Raw genomic sequence first — 6,342 nt, forward strand, 5'->3', positions numbered from 1 at the left:
TAATTTCATAGCCTTAAAAATCCCTTGTGCTCTTTGAAGTTTTAAAGCAGGAGAGTGCTAATACTGAATTTAAAAAAAAATTTTTTTTTAGGAAAATACTGGATATTGGTGAAGGAAACCATCTTTGCTTCTCAGACCTGCTATACATTTTAAGCATCTGTAGAGATTTTCTTAAAATGTTCCTTCTCAGACATCCTGATGTAGTTAATCTGGAATGGGGCTAGACATTAGGATTTTAAAAAATGTTTCCAGGTGATTCTGGGTTGGGACTGTAACATGGTAGAGCACTTGCCTAATACACATAAGGCCTTTGGTTCCTCCTCAGGACCATAAGGGAAAACAAAACAAAACAAACCTTCCAGATTATTCTAATGTGTGGCCACTCAGTTAGATCACTGTTAGCTGGTGAGAGAAAGGATAGTAGCAGTTGGAAAAGAGAAAAATCAGAACATTTTGGAGATAGAATCCACAGGCCCAGATTACCAGTTCCATGTGGTGAGGTAATTGTGGAAGGGTATGGATGAGGTCAGAGAAGATCAGGAAGGTCAGTCATGGAACTCAGAGGGTCACAGCCTGGGGGCCACAGTGAGAAAGAAGAAAGCCTTTGTTTGGGACAGGGAGCACTGGGAGAGAAGGAAGCAAAGCCTGGACCAGAAGGAGCAGTGGTGTAAAATGCTGCAGAGAAATGACCTGAGGTGAGGACCAAGAGAAGCAGACCCAGGTTGGATAATTAGGGGTGACATGGTTTTTGAGACAAAAGCCACATTCAGTGGGTCCAGCTGAGAAAGAAAGTGAGGAAGCACAGGCAGCAGTGTAGGAAGTTTGGGTGAAAGCAAAGAAAGCAGTAGCTGCAGGGGAGGAAGGGTGGAGGAACAGTCTTATTTTAGGTTGGAGTGGCATTATTGTAGTCTGAGGGGAAGGAGCCAGGCCAGAGGAAGCCATCAAAAATACAGAGCAGGGAGGAGACGTTCCGTGGAGCCAGGGCTCAGCTCCCGCAGACGGCCCGACTGGGGCTCACCAACACAGGCTGAAGAACTGCTTTTGGAGAAGAGCAGAGATGCTCATTTCTTTGAAGCAAGTAAGAAGTTTCTAGAACCAATCCCACAGCAGCTTCATACCTAGCAGATTCTCCTCTTCCAGGCCCAATTTCTGTAACTATTTCTTTCCCTGTCAAATGCTGCCTCTGCTCCAGGACCTGAGGCTAGCTGGAGGGAGAGATGGAATATTGGGGTTTCCACCTTCTCTGTCCTGAAAGGAAAGCACAGTTTCCCTTTGGTTTTGAGGTGATGGCTCAGCACAACGCGAGGAGTTTGGTTGGAGTGTAACAAAGATCTATGGATTCCACTCTCTCTAGCGCATGCCCTTTCTCTTTCCATTTCTTTTCCTCACATTTTCTCTCTTACCCTGCAGGAGACACTCTGTTTGCTTAGTAAACTCCCTTATGTGGGGGAAAAAAAAAAAAAAAAAAAAAAAGATCTATGGATTCCTCCAAAGTTCTCCAGCACTTTTGCTGGAGCTTCCTTTCCTTTCCCAAGCCTCTCTCCCTCACACATGGCCCCTTGCTTTGGCCTGCATTTTTGACTGTTCCACCTTCTTGAAAGGCTTTCTCCTTTTGGCATTAGGGACCCTTGTCCCCCAGGTCTCCTCCTGCCTATGACCAGTCCTGCTCCTGACCCAGCTGCTGGATGCCCAGGGCTGCATCCCATGCTTCTTCTCTTCTCCTCTGTCGCATCTTATCCCATCACGTTAAAGGTTATTTCTACACTGATGTCTCCCGGGTCCCACACTCTCATCCCAAACTCTGGTCTGACACCAGAGCTCCTCACTGCCTGGCTGATGATTCCATTCAACCTGTCCCAACTGGTACTCTTGATTTTCTCTTTCTTAATGTTTCTCTGTCATTTTCCATTTTTCAGTACATGCTGTAATTGTTCCCTCAGCTGTTTAAACAAAAAACCCAAAGTCCTCCTTGATTCTTCTCTTTTATCTGTCCTGCAAATGCAATCCATCAGTAACTCCTGTTGACTGCACCTCCAAAATTGATCGAAATCTGTCCACTTCCTGCATCTCAAGTCTAGTCCAAATTGGGCTTCGCAGACTATTAGTAGCAGCACCCTGGAAGCTTGTCACAGTGCAAAATCCGGGGGTCCCTTCCAGAATCAGACACTCAGGATGGGGCCCTTCAGAGCATTCTGATACCTGCTTAGGTTTGAGAAACACTATGCTGTGCTCCAGGCCTGCATGACCTCTGGTACAAGCCACCACATCAGTCTCCCAATTGGTCTCCTTTTTTTTTTTTTACTCACGTGCCCCCTATATTCTGCTTTCCTCCTAGCAGCCAGAGTGATTGCTTTTAAAAACAATTATTAGCTGGGCACAATGGTACACACCTGTAATTCCAGCGACTCAGGAGGTTGAGGTAGGAGGATCACAAGCTCCAGGTCAGCCTCAGCAACTTAGCCAGATGCTCGGCAACTTGGCAAGATCCATCTCAAAGGAAAAAACAAAAAGCTGGGGGTGGAGTTTGGTAGTAAAGCACCCCTGAGTTCAAGAAAAAGAAAGTCATAAAAACTGTTATCAGATCATGTCACATTCTCACCCCCAGGTTGAAGCTTACCATGTCTTTCCCCAGATTTAATGCAGTCCCAATTCTCTTTCCTGGTTCACAGAGGCCTGGGAGAGAGCTGAACACACCAGCCTCTGCCAGGACTTCTCTTCCCCCTTCTTCTGGGCTCCAGCTAGATGGCCTGTTCCTTGCTCAGATACACCAGCTGGTCCCCAGTTTGGGACCTCTGCATGATCGACTCTTCCTTCTGCCTGACATGTTCTGCCCCTGAACTGCAGCAGCCATTCGCTTCTCAGTGTAGCTAGCACCTCCTTTGCCAATTCACCAATCCTAAGTAGCCCCCTTTTACCAGATTACATAGTTTTAATCCTCTGCCTAGTACTTACTGCTAACAATTTAAATTTTTTTTCCTGTTTATTGTTCAATGTACTATAAATTTTACGAGAATGGAAGCCTAGTTTGTCTTGTTCACTGCCGTGTCCAAGTGCCCAAACGGTGCCTAGCATATAGTAGCTGCTCAGAAAACATTTACTGAATGAATGAATGAACTTCTTTCTTACCCATAGGTCCAAAATTGCTACCACAAAATAGTATCCACTCAAATGTGCATTCACTCCTCGCATGTGGCTATGTTTCTGGGAACCTCTAGTCATCCTGAGTCTCATCTCAGAGGGCTAAGTTCACATACTAGTGTGATTCCCTTGGAGCACATCTCAGAAGGAGACAAGAATGTAAGAAGACGTTAGCCTCAAAAGGAGGAAGGGGTATGAGAGGGCACTTGCTGGATCTTCCTTAGCACTTCAAGGAAGAAATCTAAGAGTCAATGCCTGGGTGCCTCTATATTTTAATTTTTGAGCAGTAGATGAAATTGCCTAGTGTTTAAAACCTGGACTTTGTGATTTGAGAAGACTGAATTCAAGCCCTGGTTCTGCCACTTATTGCTGGGAGAATTTGAGTAAGTCACAAACTCATTAAGCCTCCGTTTCCCCATTTGTCAATCAGAGATGATGACAAAAACCTACAACATGGTACTGTTGAGAGCCTTAGTTGAGATGTCTATAATGAACCTAGTAAATAAGTGCTAGCCATCACCATCACCACCATCATCATTATTACATGCTGAGAGAAAGAGAAAGATGCCTAGCACTGAGGACTCACACCTAGCAAGTTACAGCCATTTTCATAAGGAGAAAAATGCAAGCTAGAAGTTTATTAAATAACATTCTAAGCTGGGCATGGTGGCACATGCCTGTAATCCCAGTGGCTCCAGAGGTTGAGGCAGGAGGATCCCAAGCTCAAAGCTAGCCTCAGCAATTTAGTGAGACCCTATACCTCAGTCAGACCCCGCCTCTAAATAAAATATAAAAAGGGCTGGGGATGTGGCTCAGTGGTTAAGTGCCCCTCGGTTTAACTCCTGGTACCAAAAAAAAAAAAAAAAAAAAAAAAAACCACCACAACAAAAAAACCAAAAACAAAAACAAGAAAAAAAAAAAAAGTTATCATTCCAGCTGGGTGCAGTGGCACACTCCTATAGGCCCAGCAACTTGGAGGCCAAAGCAAGAGGATAGCAAGTTCAAGCCCAACCTGGGCAACCAAGTGAGGCCCTATTTCAAAGCAAAAAATAAAAAGGACTGGGAGGTAACACAGTGGTAGAGCACTTGCCTACTATGTATAAGGCCCTGGGTTCATTTCCCAATATCAGAAGGAAAAAAAAAAAAACCAGATGCCATTCTTCATCCAAATTGGCAAAGCCTGCAAGTCAGCTGCCATGATCAGTGGTGACAAAGAAAACCTAGCAGGAGAGAAACTTTAGCAATAGCTGATACATTTGCAAATGAACATACCTTTTGGCTCTGCCAGTCCACTCCTAGGAATTCATGCCAGAGATGCCCTGGCACAGGGGCATAACCATGTCTGGAAGGTTACTCTCTACAACACTGAGTAGCAAAATATTGGAAGCCACCTAAGCGTCCATGAAGATAGACCTGGTTAAACAAGCCAGAGTGTATTGATAGAATGTAGCAAATGGAATGAGAAAGCTCATTAATGTACTGTGTGAAACACAGCGAGGTGCTGGAGTATATGTATAGTAGGATATAGAAAAAGCAGGAAGTGGGGAAAATGTACATGTCTGTATATGGGATTTCAAAAATTATATAAGTAAAAGATCTCTGAAAAGACAGAGTAGGAAAATTGTTATAATAATGCTCTTTTGTATCTTGAACAGCATATAATATCTTTTTTTTTTTTTTTTTTTTTTTTTTTTTGATACTGAGGATTAAACCCAGAACCTGGCACATGCTAGGCAAATGCTCTACCACTGAACTACACCCCCAGCCCTGTATTATCTATTTAGAAAGGTGAAGATTCCAATTTTTAAAAACTTGTTAGTACCAATGTTCAGTGCCTCTTACTTGCTCTGTGATGACTGACTCTTGGCATGATGACGAGTCTCTCTCAATAATCATTAACATCAGAGACAAAGCAATGATAACCAACGTACCAAACTCAACATTCTTCGGGTCCATGCTCGAGGATGGGATGATGGTGGTCTTGCAAAGGGATGTCCCCAAGGAGATGATAACCTGATTGTGCCCATGGGAATCTAGATCAGCCTGCAGAGAGTGTTCTGATTTCTCCTTTTTGAAAATAAGGGTTTTTTTTTCTTTTTCTTTTTCCTAGCATATAAACACATAGGATGCATTTGGAAGAATGTATTCAAACCATATGGTTTTAACTGTGCTTTTTTGGGGCTAGCAACAAGAGACTGGATATATGTGTTCTTTTTATTTCTTCTGCATCTGATTTAGCTAGCAATTCTACAAGTGAACCTAAGCAGAACTTAGAGGTAAGCTAGCCTTCCCACAGTCACTTCTCCATTTTGAGTTTCTCTGTATGAAAGTTCCCCTTTACTCCTGCCAAACCTGCCAATCTCCCCCAACTGCTTTCTGACACATTTCCAACTCTTACCCAGGTTTTGTTTCCATCCTTTTGATTTACTTCTAAACTCCTAACTCCCTGAAAGCCTATTTACCCTGTATACTACTACCTAAGACTCAGAGGATGTGAGAGTATTGATAATCATTAATTGGTTATTTAATTCCATAATCTTCTATTAAATTCCTAGTATGTATCTGGCACCATGTTGAGAGTTAGAAATTTCAGGAAGAATAAAAACTGATCCTGATGTTAAGGCACTCATAGTCATTTTGGAGAGACAGAATTATAGTAGGGTGTGGGAAGTGCCTGGGTGTTATGTAAGCACCAGGAAGGAGCTCTAACAAGATTTGGGAAAAGAGGGTGTGAGGGAGGGATTCCTAGGGAAGTGAAGAATGAAAAGAGTATCCAAGGATAAGTGGCATGGCGGTCAACCAGGGAAGCAGGAGGAGGAGGATAAGAAGGGCCTAGGCACTGTAGGGACTGGAATGAGGAAGGGCTTCTCTGGTGGCAGGAATGGCACAGTTTCAGCAGGCACCAAGACCTGGACTGGAGATGTGGTTCAATGGTAGAGCATTGCCCAGCATGTGTGAGGCCCTAAGTTTGATCCTCAGCATTGCAAAAGAATTTAAAAAAAAAATTTTTTTAAATGAACAAAGGCTTGAAAGTGAAAACAAACAAAAAACCCTAATTGTGTGGGTGTGTATATGTCTGTGTCTGCGCTCACTCGGTTTAACTAGGGCATGTGTGCCTCAGTGAGCGGCGGTAGGTCAGAGAAAGGAGCAAGCACTTCAGGAAGGAGGAAGTTAGGGGACATGTCAAGTGCAACAGAGAGGCAG

The sequence above is a fragment of the Sciurus vulgaris genome, assembly GCF_902686455.1.
Source record: "Sciurus vulgaris genome assembly, chromosome: 1".
NCBI classification, from domain to species: domain Eukaryota; kingdom Metazoa; phylum Chordata; class Mammalia; order Rodentia; family Sciuridae; genus Sciurus; species Sciurus vulgaris.